This window comes from Callorhinus ursinus, unplaced genomic scaffold (genome assembly GCF_003265705.2).
Source record: "Callorhinus ursinus isolate GAN/ISIS: 27379988/994484 unplaced genomic scaffold, GSC_fseal_2.0 scaffold11, whole genome shotgun sequence".
Lineage (NCBI taxonomy): Eukaryota > Metazoa > Chordata > Mammalia > Carnivora > Otariidae > Callorhinus > Callorhinus ursinus.
Genome location: NW_027397073.1, coordinates 20,246,666 through 20,263,854, shown reverse-complemented (window position 1 = coordinate 20,263,854; position 17,189 = coordinate 20,246,666). Strand labels below are relative to the sequence as shown.

The window sequence follows — 17,189 nt, the reverse complement described above, 5'->3', positions numbered from 1 at the left end:
GCAACATATTTTAAGAAAAAAGAAAAAGAAGAAGATAACAGGAGAGGAAGAATGAAGGGGAGTAAGTCAGAGGGGGAGAGGAACCATGAGAGATGATGGACTCTGAAAAACAAACTGAGGGTTCTAGAGGGCAGGGGGTGGGGGATGGGTTAGCCTGGTGATGGGTATTAAAGAGGGTACATTCTGCATGGAGCACTGGGTGTTATGAACAAACAATGAATCATGGAACACTACATCAAAAACTAATAATGTAATATATGGTGATTAACATAACAATAAAAAATTTTAAAAAAGAAGAAGAAGAAGAAGAAGACCAAACTCTGTCAATGTGTGGCTGTAGGAAATGGCCTCAGACCATACCTGAAGGAGTATGGTATCCGAGGGTTCCTAATCAAAAGTTTTCAAAGGTGACCTGGAAAAATATTGTGAATCTCTGGGCCAGGTTGCCACCGAGACTGGGTCTGTATACGGAGTGAAAAATATTGTTCTGGAAAGCAAAATAATGTTGAGACTATTCAAGACATTTAACTGAACAGTTACTTGACAAGCATGATCAAGTCAGGGTGGAAGCTGAAGATAAATTGCAGAGATGTGAGTTGAGGGAATTAGGTGAATAGTGGTATCATCTATAGACCCAAGGAAGGGAGCAGAAGGTGAAGACTTAGATATAAAAATAATAAGCTTCTTTAGAAACAGAAAGTAGAATGATGGCTACCAGGGGCCTAGGGGAAGAGGGCAAAGAGGAGTTGATGTCCAATGGGTTTGAGTTTCATATTTTCAAGATGAAAAGGGCATAGAGATCTGTTGCACAACAAGGAACATACAGCTAACACTTCTGTGCCACACACTGAAAGATGGTTAAGATGGTAAATTATATGTCTCCCTGCAATTAAAAACAGTAAGTTTGTATAGATTGACTTAGGGCCAAGATATCGCCCTTCCTCATGTACCACAATTCAGTGTTCAGCAGATTGATCTTAACTGCATAATATACTCAGAAAAAAAAATAGACAACTTTATATCATTATAAAGGAATAAACACTTAGAAAAATAAATTCACCCTCATCATCACACAAATACATTGAGCACATAAATATGTGACCACATATTTAGTGATATCAGATATGTAATGTTTGATAGATAATAGTTCTGCCCAATAAACACTTAAAAGATCACAATTTTAAAAGCCATATTTTACCATTCATCTGGCTACAGTCATAACTCTTCCTGGGCAAGTGGGTTAAGTTGGCCCGAAATGAGAAGCCACTCTCAACTAATTAACTCTCTCAACCACATCATTCCCACTTGAAACGGATGTCTTGGTTGAAAAATATCCATGGCTATGTTTCAAGTATGTTCAAGTGCTAAACAAAAATATTTGTGAAATCGGAGTATAGTAATAATCCATGTTGCTATGCCACTGTTTGCTAAATTTAAACCTTTTGCTTTAAAAACCTCAATGTCAATAAAATAACCCAAAAAAGTAATAATAGTAGAAGATATAATTTCTTGTCCACTTACTAAGCCTCACAACTCTTCAATGTAAGTATGTTAGGAACTTACCTATTTTACAGGAGGAAAACTCAAGTTCAGAGGAATTGAGTAACTTGATCAAGTCCTACAAGCCTAGAGGCAACAGATCCCAAACTGAGCGAAACTAGATATGCCTAACTTCAAAGCTTATCCTCCTTGCATTTCTAAGCCCTGCTAAGATAGAAGTCCAAACCCTCAGAATCATGCATAGTGGATTAGGGCCTGCAAGTATGAAATAATTTTTAACATTCTTTGGCTATATCTATAAAACACCTAGTCATTTGAAATTGAAAACAACATTTTAAACAACGGCTGGGAAATTGCAGACATAGCACTCTTACAATTGACTGAATAGCTTACCAACCATGTAGGTCTATCTTTGTTAAACTTAGTAGTAAATAGAAAACTGAGAACCAAGAAATCATTCTCACATGTGTTGACCACATTAATCCCCTGTTACTTTAACTCAGTGGTTACTATTGATCGTGCACCCCCTTTGGTTTAAAAAAAAGTCCCCCTATATAGTGCTGCTTATCTATTGTTATATAGCAAACTACTCGCAAACCTAGTGCTTTAAAACAACCACCATATTATTATAGCTCATGATTTTGTTGGTCTTGAATTAGGATAGGTCTCAGTGGGTAATTCTTCTGTTTCTTCGACTAGAGTCTCTCACTGAGCCCACTAATGGCTCAGCCAGGCTGGTCTAAAGGATACAAGACCATTTTGCTCATAAGCCTGGTGCCTTGGAAGGGACAGTTAGATTTAGGTGGGCCCCTCCCTTTCTCCATGAGATCTCAGAGCCTCTCTACATGGTCTCCCCAGCAGAGTAATCCCACTTCTGACATGGTGACTCAGGACTTCATGAGTGAGTATTCTCCATAAGATGAACTAGAAGCTGCCAGTTTCTTAAGGATTGGGCACAGAAGCTGACATAGTGTCATTTTCATAATCTATTAACCAAAACAGTCAAAGAGCCAGTACAGATTCAAGAGAAGGGGATACAGATCCCTGCCTTTCAATGGGAGGCACGTCAAAAAATATGAAGCCAACTTCAACCTACTATACCATTTTATAAATATAGACATGTACTACTGAACTAATACAGCATGAACATTGCAAAACACACACAAAACGTAAAATCTTTAGGTAAGAAACAAATACAAAAATAAATAGGCTAATATTTTCTTTCCATGGTCTTTAGATCATCTTGCCTATCTCCTAAGGGAATATATTTAGCAAATTCCCATTTTGGAGTCTCCTACCCTACCTTTCCACATCTTCACTCATTAATTCAGCAAATATACAAGAGAGCACTTACATGCAATAGCTATTATACGAGACACTGATGAACAAACATGGACCTTACTCTTTCAGAATTTATAACCCAATGGGGAAAAGAGACAATAAACAAATAATTATAATTTAAAGTTAGAAATGTGATCATGGAAGAGTGTATTATGGGAGCATGAGAGGCATTGCCAACTTGACCTGAGGGACTCAAGGAAATAGGCACAGAGCCATCTTTCTGGGCACTGCTTGCTTGTCATTGTTCTCATAAATGCCATAGTTCTTCTAACCACAAAAGATGGCAAAATCCCTAAAGACAGGATGATATGTACATTCCCTTTGTCGTCCTATACTAAATACTAAGTTAATATTTGAAGTGATGGAACTAATTGATTCTATCTTCTTACACCTAAGGAGTAAAAGTGTACCCCTAACCACAGTCAGCTAGTTGGCCAAAAGGGTAGATGGGTGAGAGTTCAGAAGAAACCAGCTCAATTAATCAACAATACTAGAAATAAAATAATAATTATTCCTATCTGTAGAGCACTTAACAGATTATGAAATCTTTTACATGGATTTGCTCATTAAATAACCAAGGTATTAAAAACCATTTTTAGAATAAGAAAACCAGGATTTTCTATATTCTTCTTAATATTGTCACAGGGCATCAACACATCATTTGTATTGCCCTATTCATCTGGATGATTTTGAGATACACAGACACAACCAAAATCTCTCCAAGAACCATCAACAAAGGGAAGGAAACAAACTACTTCCTTCCTGTTCCCACATACAATAAAGCCCAAAGTCATAAGTAACCCATCTTTACTTTGTTTTTTTAAACATCTTATTTATTTATTTGAGAGGGAGAGCAAGCACGAATGGGGGAGAGGGGCAATGGGAGAGGGAGAAGCAGACTCCCCACTAAGCAAGGAGCCCAAGGCAGGGCTCCATCCCAGGACCCTGAGATCATGACCTAAGCCAAAATCAAGAGTCGGACACTTAACTGAATGAGCTACCTAGGTGCCCCTAACCCATCTTTACTTTCTGAATCTGCTGAGAAAAAACTTGACAAAGTGGAGTTTGACTACAGCATAACAGGTAGAGGTAGAGTATTAGAATCATCATCAGCCTGTAGTTACTGAGCAATTACAGTGCTCGAGACACAGTGTAGCTATAGACAGAAGAAAATTCTTGATAGAGTTAAATGGCAGATGGAATTATCAAGAATGGTCCCTGAAGATCTTTTAGAGCAGCTTAGATAAAGCATCTGTCCAAAGTGATTTAGATGGAGCCCTGCCTAGAAACACAAGTGAAACACATGGTGTTTCAGGACACCAGCCTTCTCTCTAATTCTATTATATGTATACAAAGTGAAATAGAATTATTGTTTTTAGATCTGCAAAGGACATGAGAGATTATCATTCCAACTCTCTCATTTTATGCTAAGGAGACCGAGGCAGGTTATCAGATTTTTTGACACATTAGTTTCCCCATTTCCAGCACCAACTACCCCACACTGAACCGAGTATATGACTTTGAAATGATACTAAGACACCTAAACTCCAAGGGAGTCCTTATACCTGAGCAGGGTTTAGCACAAATAATAGTCACATCGGGGCTCACAAGATCCTCCTAAAACATCATGGAATGTGCCTCCTAAGGAAGCCTATGTGTACTGTTTTTAGAACCGAGCATCATCTTAAATCTTGTAAGCATAGTGAAAAACAGAATCTAAACAAATTTGCAGTAAGGTATGGTGTTTCCTCCTCTGATAATATCCTAAAAAATGTCTTCACATTCTCATTTTTTTATGGATTTCATGAATGAGGGATCATTATATAGACGCTGAGAGCCTACACACATACACACACACATGCGCGCACACGCATGCACACATGTGCACACACACAACCAGAAACCATTAAAAACCGTTTAGCTCATTAAATTTACTCGAATGTGAGTTAGGAAATTTCTAAATAGGAACTACTAAGCTATAAATGTATAGCAATGGCTATAAAATTTACCTACAAATGTATCTCAAAAGCAGTTTGAGGGAAAAATAGAAAAAGTGAATTATATCAAACAATTACATTGATGGTTGTTTTCAATGTTTTTCACCATTCAATTAACTATGTGCTTATTTGTTTGTTTTTTACATAGTCTGAATTTTAGATACAATTTAAGGTCAACAAAACACCAATATATCTACTGAACAGTATTTCTAAAGAGGCAGAGAACTTCCAGGCTTTTTTTTAAGCTGCATTATTTTTCAGCTTATTTTTAATGCTTTTAGAATATTTTCACCTGATTTTTCTGATTTTCTAATTAATGTTAGCCAATGTGATTTTGCCCAGTGTTTCTTTTTCTCTTTGCCCAGTTCCCCATTTAAACTGCTAAGCTATTCTGTGTGTGTTGCCTCTGGGAAGGAATTTAAAAGCAGAAAACACAGAGGGAAAGGAGTTTCTTATTGATTTTTGAGTTTTGAAAGTCTATGGCTTAGAAGAAAAAAAAACATGGCAAGTATAAAACATCTAGTAGAATATACAAATAAAGCTCCCCAACCACTCCCAACTCCCCCACCACCACCACCACCACCACCAATCCTGATACAGATGCTAGACTGGAGACAGGTGGGAGAGGTGGGTGGAGCCCACAAAGAGGATACTAGAAAAGTGGAGCAGAATCAGAATCCTCAGGGCCCCAAGGGAAGAAGCATCATCCTTCACCAGCCCCCTACCCCATTCGTGCTCTGCGCATTATCTTTCCAGTGGCCATTCAACCAGAGATTCCCTACAGCTGCAGCCAACAGAAACAATACCTGTCTGCACTCTAAGATTTTGTTTGGCGCCCATCTGACTTGCCCTGTGTGAACAACCTCTTGCACCAATCAAATACACTTATAATTTCCAGAAGAAGTAAGCAGAATCCTGGAAACCTGGTGGGTGTTAAAAGGAAAAGTCCTGCTTCCCCTTGGATGTGAAAGAAGAATGGAACCAGCTCAAGATTCTCCTCTCGTCATCAGGACCATAACATATACACATCAAGATACCTAAGGTAGTAAGGGTTTTATCATGTTCTATGGTAGAATATCTTAGGTATCTTAGGATTCTTTTATTTTTGAAGTTTCTAGTATGGATTAACAAAGAGAGAAGGGTTTGGGAGAGAATTTTTTGCAGTTGGTTCTCAGTAACTTCTCAAAACTGTTATGCTTTGATGTTAAATAACTAAAAAGAATATCAGTGAAGCCAGAAACCTTATGTGGGCCCTAGTTCAACTTTCCCTTCCCACCAAACTCCTATAAAAATCTCCTGCTCAGCGGGGAGCCTGCTCCTCCCTCTCCCTCTCCCTCCGCCACTCCCCCTGCTTGTACTCTCTGTCAATTAAATAAATAAAATCTTTTTTAAAAAATCTGCAAAATATCCATTACTGAAAACAGAAGATACTTTCTAGCAATACTCAGCTCTGTTTGAATAAAAGGAACAGTAATTACAAGTTACAGGTGAACTAAATTACCAAGATTGTTGAAGGTAAAAACTGAATGGTCTCTAAAGTTCCTACTGGCTCTAAAATTCAATGACTCTAGTAAGAAGTCCTATAATACTTTGCCTTTACAATGTAAAATGTTAATAAAAGAGAGCTTTTACTCTATTTTCAAATTTTAAAAAAAATTGAAAGCAAAATTGACTTTCCCTTTTCTCAAAAAAAACCTGCTGCCATTTTTTTATTTTCTATTTTATACACTTCTCTTGCTTTTACTCCTCATAAGCAATATCCTGCAAAACTTGCCAAATATCTACTTCCTCCCTCCTTTCTACGACCTCACTGAGGCCTTCATTATATTGTGTTGCATCATCTTTCACTCAAGCTTTTCACTGAAACTCCAGAAAGACTTCATTAAAAGTAAGAACCATGTACCAGGCTAAAGGTTGTGTCCTAAGAGTAAAGGTAAGACCAAAATACACTCACATCAAGAAAGCCAAAAATGAAGGCTAGACAGATCAACATGATCCAGCTAACAATTCAGTTGCATATTAAAACAAGAATCAACACTCTTCAGAGAAACAGAATCCAGACTCTCTATAGCATATCATTTACAATATCTAGTATACAACCAAAAACTACGAGACATGCGGAAAAGCAGAAAAATTGACTCATAATCAAAATACAAAATAGTAGATAAAAACAGACTCATAGACATTCAAGATGTTTGAATTAGCAGACAAGACTTTTAATATAATTATTAAAATGCTTTTAAATGTACATAAAAAGATAGCTATAATAAAAAGATGGGTAATTTCAGGATGGATGGATAAAGAAGCAGTAAATATGAGCCAAATGAAATCCTAAAGCTAAAAAAAATCTGAAATAAAATATTTTCACTGCATGGAATTAAGAGAAGATTGCACACTATAAGATAAAGTGTCAATGAAGCTGATAAATGGACAATGAAATTATCAAAACTGAAACACAAAGGAAAAAAATTTTTAAATAATGAACAGAGCATCAGTAGTCTGTGAAACAAAATAAAAGACTAATATATGTGTAAAAAAGTTCCAGAGAGAGAGAGAGGAGAGAGAAAGAGAATGTAACAAAAAATAAATATTTTAAGTAATATGGATTTAATTTTTTGCAAATTTTAATAAAAATAACAACTCATATGTATAATAAACTCAGTAAACACAAAGCATGGCAAACATACACAGAAAAACTCACACTAGGCATATCATAGTCAAACTATTGAAAACAAAGATAAAGGAAAAAAATCCTAAAAGAAGAGAAAAAAGACACATTGCATACATATAGAGAAATTACACTATACATCACAACTTCTCATTAGAAATAATAGAAGCTAGAAGGCAATAATATGATATTTTCAAAGTGTTGAAAGAAAAAAACACTGTCAACCGAGAACTCTGTATCCAACAACAACAACAAAAATCCTTCAAAACTCAAGTTAAGGGTGCCTGGGTGGCTCAGATGGTTAAGCGTCTGCCTTCGGCTCAGGTCATGATCCCAGGGTCCTGGGATCGAGTCCCGCATCAGGCTCCCTGCTCCTTGGGAGCCTGCTTCTCCCTCTGCCTCTCTCTCTCTCTCTGTCTCTGTCTCTCATGAATAAATAAATAAAAAGTTTAAAAAAAACCTGAAGTTAAATAACAAAATTTTCAGATCAGTTGAAAGCAAAAAGAATTCATTACTAGCAGATATACTCTATAAGAAATGCAAAACAAAGTATTTGAGGCCAAAGTGAAATAATATGATATGGCAATTCCAGGATAGAATAATTCAGAACTGAAAATTGTGATAATCTTTGCTAAATCCATTTTCTTAACTTTTTGAAAGACACTTTTTTAAAGTGAAAATAATGACATCATAAGGTGAGGTTTATGATATATAAGCACATAAAATATATGAGTTCTAGAGGAGATGACCTGAATTATACTATCAAAATTTCTTATACAAGTAGTATAATAAATCCATTCAAGGTAAACTATGATAAGTTAAGGACACTTGTATTTCCTAATCACCAAAACATAACCCTAATGGCATTAGCAAAAAAGCAAACTGAATGATAGAATGAAACACTAAAAGATACTCAAATAACCCAAAACAGGAAACAAAGAGTACATGGACCAAATAGAAAACAGGACAAACTCAAGTATGTCACTAATTATGTTAAATATAAATGCACTAGATGCTCCAATTAAAAGGCAGATAATAGGGGCACCTGGGTGGCTCAGTCGTTAAGTGTCTGCCTTCGGCTCAGGTCATGATCCCAGGGTCCTGGGTTCAAGCTTCACATCGGGCTCTCTGCTCAGAAGGAAGCCTGCTTCTCCCTCTCCCACTCCCCCTGCTTGTGTTCCCCTTCTCTCGCTGTGTCTCTCTCTGTCAAATAAATAAATAAAATCTTTTTTAAAAAAAAAGGCAGATAATATGAGATTGAATTTTTTTTTTAGAATAACAAAAAATATTTTACTAAAACATAAGATTTACATAAGTTTCCAGACAAGCCATACAAAATGGTCACAAGCTTTTTCTTGAAGGAAGGATTCTACACTTGACAGCAAGCCACAATGTTTTTAGTGAGGGCTGTGATATTTGTTTAATGTTCCCATTTTGGTTCAAACAATCAAGCTTGTCCATCTACAGCATCTAAATAAAGTTAGACTTGGCTAGAGAGCATATTCTAAAGAACTGGTTAGCTGCTTTTAACCAATGCAATTAGATCACCATAAAAGGGGTGAAAGGAGCCCAAAAAATTAAAATAAAACTATCTCTCCCCCTCAAAAAAAGTAATAAAGAAAAACACCCACACCCCTGCAGCTAACCCTGACAACTACCTTCATTCACAGTGCTTTACACTCAAACCATGATGGGGAAATGAATAAAAGCAGAGAAGGGCCACTGCTTTTAAATGTTTCACAACAATCCGGATGGTACTTCCTAGCCTCTGCTCATGCTTTACAACAGTGAATCAGGACAAGACATAGGTTTGCTAATGTGCATTTAATCACCAAAGGACTGAAGATGTCTGGGCTTTTATTCTGTAATGTTTCTAAGACTGTGTCCTTTAAATGCAAGAAGAAGTCTTGGCAGAACAGGAGAACAGGAGAACTGTTCTCTGATCTGATCCGATCATCATCAGATCGATTTTAAATATTATTCATGGCATATAGCCTAGTCCATGCTCTAGCTGTTTCTATGGCTTGGGCTTCATTGGTCTTCCACTGCTCCGCTACATCATTTGCTAATGGATCATCTGGATTGGGAGCACTTAACAAAGCCTGGATCGATAGCAGAACTGTGCGGATCTGCAGTGCTGGGGACCACTTACTTATCTTTCAAAATATCTAAACATATTCTTCCCAACTTGTCTACATTAGGATGATAAATTTTGGTCATGAAACGTACTTTAGGGTCTGCCATCGGGTATTCTTCTGGTAGGAATAGTTCAAGCTTAAAAGTCCCTCCCTCAAAGGGGGAATCCTGGGGGCCAGCAATGACCACATGAAAATAACGGGCGTTGCTCTCATCTGGTTCTGCTTTAATGCCAGGAACTGGTTCTGCCAGCAAACGCTGGGTTTCCTTGATAATCCTGCGGGGCAGCCCGGCCATCTTGTCAGATCCCGAGTTCGGCCTCTGGTCTCGACTTCGGCTCCGCTCGCCTCTGAGATTGAATTTTTTTAAAATAACACTCAACTATATACTGTTCACAAATATGCACTTTAAATGTAAAGACACAAACAGATTGAAAGCAAAATAATAGAAAAACCCATCATGTAAACACTGAACAAGAAGTCGGCTGTGGCTCCATTAAGATCAAACAAAGTAGACTTCAAGGAAAGGAGTACTAACAGAAACAGAGGAACATTTCATAATCATAAGAGAATCACTTCATCAAGACATCACTCCTAAATATATATGCATCAAATAACAGAGCTAAATTTAACAAAACTAAAGCAAGAAATCTACAAATCCATTTTACATAGGTGATTATTTGATTAGCCTACTGAAAGCTTAACTGTGTTTAGACTTCCTGATAAGGTCTCCCAGTTTCTATGAAGTTTTGATACCAAGGTTTCCATAGCTTATTATATGAGTAAAAGACTGAACATTTACAGGAGGAAAACATATAAATAAAACTAAAAGATGCAGTCTACTCATTGCTTGGGCAGAGGTGGTGACCTTGTCTGTAAAAAGCCTCTGTTGATTTCATACAGATATAGCCTCTGACAACTTTGCTATGAAAAAAAAAGATGGGTTTAAACTACCTCTGGCTTTTATTTCTTAGAACAAAACCTGTTATTTTTCAGCAATTCCTAAATATCATCACTATCTGAATAGGAGTCTCAAAATAAAACATCTTTTAAATCACTCTTCCTTACCTTCTTTCCAGAATCTAACACACAATCACCACTGCTTTATACTAACAGATTATATCTTATTCTTAATTTGGAATAATGTACCATTCAACTCCATTTATTTTATATGATTTGTTAAAAATATCAATATCATCAAACTAATTATGAGAGACAAATAGCTTAACCATAAAATTAATGTACCCAGCCCCCCCAGGTCAGTTATTATGTAAATTTAACAATTTTTTTCTTCTTGTATAATTACTTTCAGACATATGAATGAAGATGATTAAAAATAAGTAAAGATCGGAGTTCTGAGACTGATTCATATGATCTACTTCTTAGTATCATTAAATATTTCTTAGTCTCTCTAAAGCTAAAAGGACCATTATTCAAACAGCATTGTGACAGATGGCAACAGGGCCAGCCCAAGGCAAACTCTTTAAACTCATCTTTCTAACCTCTTTCCCCCATTTTTGGCACTCGTTTGTATTTTTCCTTCCCCTCAGAGTCCCAAATTCTTCCACAAACATTTTGTTTGATGATACTGCATGCAGCCTCAGAAGAGGAAAGCAATGATCTGGAGGATGAGTCCCAGAGACACAGAGTATCCACTTCCCGTTCAGCATAGGGGATCTAGGGAACAGTTACACTTACTGCTCAAAATTTCACTTTTTTAAGGATTTTGTGTCGAGCTCATTCTAAACACATCCACAGAGAAATGAATTCCAGTTCCCCAGCTATGTGCCAGCTATATGACTATGATGTTATTTAGCCCATCATCTGTAAAATGGTAATATCTGATCTAATTCACCAAAGTTTGATTAAAGCCAGTAGGAGTTAAATGCTTAATCAAGAGGAAAACATCATGCAATGTAAACATTGTATTACACCGCAAAGGAAATTATAAAATCCTATTACTTGAGAAGCTTAAGGTGATAGTCATATAGTTATCTACCCTTCAACAACCATTAAGATATTTTTCTGTGCCTTCTCTTTGTTCAGTTTTGGTGTAATAAAAGGAGTATGAACTGCAAAGTCAGCCAGACTGAGTTTGAATTTCAATTCTTTTTTTTTTAAGATTTTATTAACTTATTTATTTGAGAGAGAGAGAGAGAGCACAAGTAGGGGGAACAGCAGACGGAGAGGGAGAAGCAGACTCCCTCTGCAAGGCTCCATCCCAGGACCTGGGGATTATGACCTGAGACGAAGGCAGACGCTTCACTGACTGAGCCACCCAGGTGCCCCGAATTCCAATTCTTACTAACCCAAATTGTCATAATGTAAAACAAGAAAAATAATCCCAAACTTCCAAAGTTGTTCCAAGGATGACATAAGTTAATGTGTATAAACCTGTCTAGCTAAAGGTCTGACATATAGTAATTCTTAATAAATAATGTCTTCCAATAGTATTTTCATTTATTCTGTTTCACAACTTTAGAGTAAGTAAAAATGAGGATTGTATCTTGTCTTTTTTTTAAAAATCCTAGGCTTTTTTTTTTTTCAGGGGGTTGGGGAGGGCAGATGGAGAGGGAGAGAGAGAATCTTAAGCACACTCCACGCCCAGCCTGAGCCCAATGCAGGGCTTGATCTCACAACCCTGAGATCATGACCTGAGCCAAAATCAAGAGGCGGATGCTTAACCAACTGAGACACCCCAGCCTTAAGCTTTTTTAAGTAGCCTTCCAGAACCTGGAAAATGCTAAGACCACAACTGGCACGAAATAAATTCTAGGGAAAAAATAGATGGAAAAAGAGAAAAAACAAAGACATTAATCTAGCACATGAACTGGCTTTAAGGCAATGGTAACTAGAATGTGAAGACTTAAGGATAAAAATTGAGGCAAAAAGAAGAAAGAGTCCAGAATCCTCTTTGGTTCAAATTTCTTTTTAAAAAAATGCAACATGCTAAAAAGAAATGAGGGGCACCTGGGTGGCTCAGTTGGTTAAGCAACTGCCTTCGGCTCAGGTCATGATCCCGGGGTCCTGCGATCGAGCCCCACATTGGGCTCCCTGCTCCGCGGGAAGCCTGCTTCTCTCCCTCTCCCACTCCCCCTGCTTGTGTCCCATCTCTCTCTCTCTCTCTCTCTCTCTCTCTCTCTCTCTCTCTCTGTCAATTAAATAAATAAATAAAATCTTTTTAAAAAATAAATAAAAAGAAACATAAATAAAGAGAAATGAGCTAGGAAGTCAGGAAAAGACATGGAAGAAACTCAAATGCATATTATTAAGTGAAAGAACCCAATCTAAAAAGGCTACATACTATACAATTCCAATTATATGACATCTGTCAAAGACAAAACTATGGAGACAGTACAAAGATCAGTGGTTGCCATGGTTTGGAAGCAGGGAGGGATAAATAGGTGAAGCAGAGAGAATTCTTAGGGCAGTAAAACTATTTTGTATGATACTGTGATGAGAATACATGACACTATATATTCATTCAAACCCATCGCATGTACAACACCAAGAATAGATTCTAATATAAACTATGGATCTGGGTGATAATGACATGTCAGCATAGGTTTATCAATTGTAACAAATGTACCATTCTGGTGGGGGATTTTGATAATGGGAAAGGCCGCACATGTGTGGGGCAACAGTATATGGGAAATGTCTATACCTTTTGCTCAGCTTTGCTGTGAACCTATAACTGCTCTGAAAAATAAATTTTTTTTAAAGACTTTATTTATTTATTTGAGAGAGAGAGAGAGAATGAGAGATAGAGAGCACGAGAGGGAAGAGGGTCAGAGGGAGAAGCAGACTCCCCGCCGAGCAGGGAGCCCGATGTGGGACTCGATCCAGGGACTCCAGGATCATGACCTGAGCCGAAGGCAGTCGCTTAACCAACTGAGCCACTCAGGCGCCCCCCATGCTCTCTCTAAATCAGTTCCTTATTTCTATTGCCCGAAGCAGAATCTGAGTTAGATAAAACTTGGGGCTGACCCAAGGTGACATTTCTCACCTTGCCAAAGTTAAAGTTTCATCAAGAAGCAGATGCATCAGCACGTTGACCCCCAGCTAGCCAGTTAGCATTAGGAAGAAGTGTTCTGAGTGATGTGCAAAAAAGTTATTCTTCTCAAATGAAAGCATAAGCCAAGACTGTATGCCACGATGCCAAAACAATTCAATAAAGGGGCACCTGGCTGGCTCAGTCATTAAGCGTTTGCCTTCGGCTCAGGTCATGATCCCAGGGTCCTGGGATGGAGCCCCACATCGGGCTCCCTGCTCAGTGGGAAGCCTGCTTCTCCCTCTCCCGCTCCCCCTTGTGTTCCTTCTCTCACTGTGTCTCTCTCTGTCAAATAAATAAAATCTAAAAAAAAAAAAACTCAATAAAAACTAAAAAACGAAATTGACCAAATTGATATTTTGGCATACTAAAGGAGACACCTGCCACCCGAAATAATCCCTCCCTCAACTGAATTCAACTACCTCCTAATGAATTAATTGGACACACCAATTTTGTATGTAGAAGCACTCTTGATAAACTTACTTGGGAACTTCAAGGAAGGAAATAGAAATCCTATAAATTCCTTAAAAAAAAATATTCTAGGTCCTTGTGTCACTAAGTGTACATCAATCCCCATAAAGTTACAAAGTGGTGTGTCAAAATAAGGTGAGTTTCCTAGAAATTATTGACATGATTCTCTGGGTATTTCAAACAAATGATTTTTAAGCTTAGATTATCCTGATAATTACTTCAAAAATGCATTTTGGTTTACCAAAAAAATACAGAAGTTCATCCTAACATCCAGCTTGAATTCATCCTGTTGTGATCTGTCCCTTTTACCCTCTCTGTAGGAAAACAAGGAAATGTTATTTCCAACATCTTTACTGGAAGGATCACTTTTTATACAATATCAGATTTCTAAGAAAGTAGCCAATTGATTCATTTTCCTGTTACTTATAACAGGTAAAATATTCAATTTAGGCTGACTTCATCAGATCCTAAAAATATCAATTTTTTCCCAGAATTCTTTATGCAGAAACATCCATACAATCTACCACAGTCTGATCTCTAGGGTACTAGAAAAAAAAAAAAAACAGCAACACAAAAATACCTACGACTGCATGACTCCAGTTGTATTCTTCAGCTTGAGAAATTCTTACAAGGCAAATGTCTTTGGAGAGAGAATTTTTTTGAATTAGGGCTTTCAAAATTTATCATGCCTTATATATACCTGGGAAATTTGATTACCTGCATATTTCCAAGATATCCTGATGGAATGAGGATGGAAATCTATGTTTTCAACAAGCCTCTCAAATAACTCTAATGTAGATTGCTATTGACTGCATTTTGAGAAACAAGACACAGTGTAATTGAGATATGGATTGAGTTTTGATAGTCTTGATGAGGGAAAAAACTAGAGTGAGTACAGAGCCACTGCATTCCTACAGAGAGGGGAGAAAGAGAGCCAGTAAGACTGGAAAACAATTCAAAATTCAGAGTCTGGAAGAATAAATAAGACAAATTTCACCTGCTTCATAAGCTTGCCTAGTGCTGACCAAACCCACAAATGGAGACCACGTCAAAATTCCAAGAGGCTGACCCTTAAGGCTCGGATACTGTCTCTCACACCACACCCTTCATTTCAAATTTGAAAACAAGGACATCTTAAATGTCAAACAATCTGGCACGGAAATATAAAGCTCTGCAAATAAAACTCCAGAATGTATAATAGTTTGGCTCCTTAAATTAGAGTTTAGCACTAAATACATTCTAGAATCCTAAGAAGGCTTCTTATTTATGAAGAAAAATATGGATAAACATAGGGACCAAAGTTGTGGCCAAGACAGTTTACAAGTAAGGTTTCTTTATGGAAGAGGCCAAATCTGCCTAACTTATTGTCCTCCAAACGCGAAAATATTTATATCACTACTCATGTTTTGCAACTAATAAAAATGACCGAAAAAGCATCCTGCACAAAACCCTATATTAATGTAAAGTTATCTGTGAAAAGCAAAGTGTAAATGAGTTAAGAAATTCGGGACTAGACAATAGCCTCTACAACACCTGGAACTCAAATATTTCGTCCCTTCTCTGGGTGGTTTTAGAAATATCTGTGCTTTGTACACAGAGAGATACCATATATCTTCCGCAGGTTAATTGTGAATGATTGCCGAAGTAAAGCATAAATTCAGAGGAGGCCTAGGCTGGTAGAAAGCAAGGACTGTAAATCTGAACTTCCTGACAACAAAGGTTGAATTCTCAGCCATTGTATTTCATAGATAATTTTATAAAGGAAGGGGATTATTTTTAAAGTTTCTTTATTAATTGAATACTTTAAAGTATTACAATAACACAGTAACTCTGTAGTCTAGCAACTTACTTAATCAAAGATATAAAATCAAAGGACAATAAGAATCTCAAAGAGCCAATTCAGGAATTCCTGTATGGTTTTCTTCTATCAGAGATGAATGTGTCCTGAAACAGGTGCATCTAGAAACTAAACACACAAAGGATCTGCTCCTTTAGTTATCAAGCCACAGCAATGGTATCTATTAGCATGTCATTTGTTATGGGCAGCAGCGAAGTCTCAAATGCAAAAATTAAAATAGTTACTCATTACCAAGCACTTACTATTTGCCAAGTGAAGTACTAAGAGCCTGATAGCATCTAACTAACTTAATCTTGACAACATCTCTAGAAGAAAGACGGTACCATTACCTTCTTTTTCCATAGGAGGATACTGAGCCTCTGAAAATTTAAGTAAACCTAGTCAGGCACACAACTATAGATAGATAGATGATGGATGGATGGATGGATGGATAGATAGATAGATAGATAGATAGATAGATAGATAGATAGATAGAAAATCATGCCTCCTCAATTCAGGAAAGTAAGTAAATGCTTGGGAGAAAGAGGGGAAGGGCAAAAAAATGACCACAATAAATAAACTCATCACCAACTAAAAGCTGCATTTATACCTACAAACATTAAAACGTGAACTAAAGTGTGTGCATCCTAAAATGGAGAACTATGGCCATTCTTCCTCATTCATTAAAGACTCTGATACGTTGCTAAAGTATTTAACTCATGCAGTCTTTCGTAGCTTTCCTCCTAATGCTCTGACCAGGCTTTTCCAACTTCTTTTTCGATGCACACTCCTCTGCCTGACCAAAAACTGTATCAGAGTTCCGGAAGGATAGGCCCAGGCCCTCCCCTCTCACTCTACACTTTTTCTCTCTGGGTGATCTCATTTGTGTGCACGGCCTAAAGTACCACTGTATGCATGCAGATGAGTCACTATTTTATTTCTTTCCACCTCCAAAAGACTCTACTCTGAATCCCATTCTGTATGTCCGGTTGCCAACCAGACACCTACACTTGAGTGTCTCAAAAGCACCTCAGACTCAACTTTTTCAAAATGAAGGTCATGGTACATTCTCAATAATGTTTCTTGAATGAATGCTCAAAAATGGCAATACCTGCGCAAAATTCTATCCACACATATGAGAACTGAGCCTGGAAGAGAAAGAGCAAGGGGCGCCTGGGTGGCCGGGTTG

The 17,189-nt window shown here is 37.4% G+C and overlaps 1 pseudogene; it reads right to left on the bottom strand.

Annotated features, from left to right (window-relative positions):
* Window positions 1-9,475: 9,475 nt before the first annotated feature.
* On the bottom strand, window positions 9,476-9,986 carry LOC112835137 (ubiquitin-conjugating enzyme E2 N-like; annotated as a pseudogene).
* Between the last annotated feature and the right edge of the window lie 7,203 nt (window positions 9,987-17,189).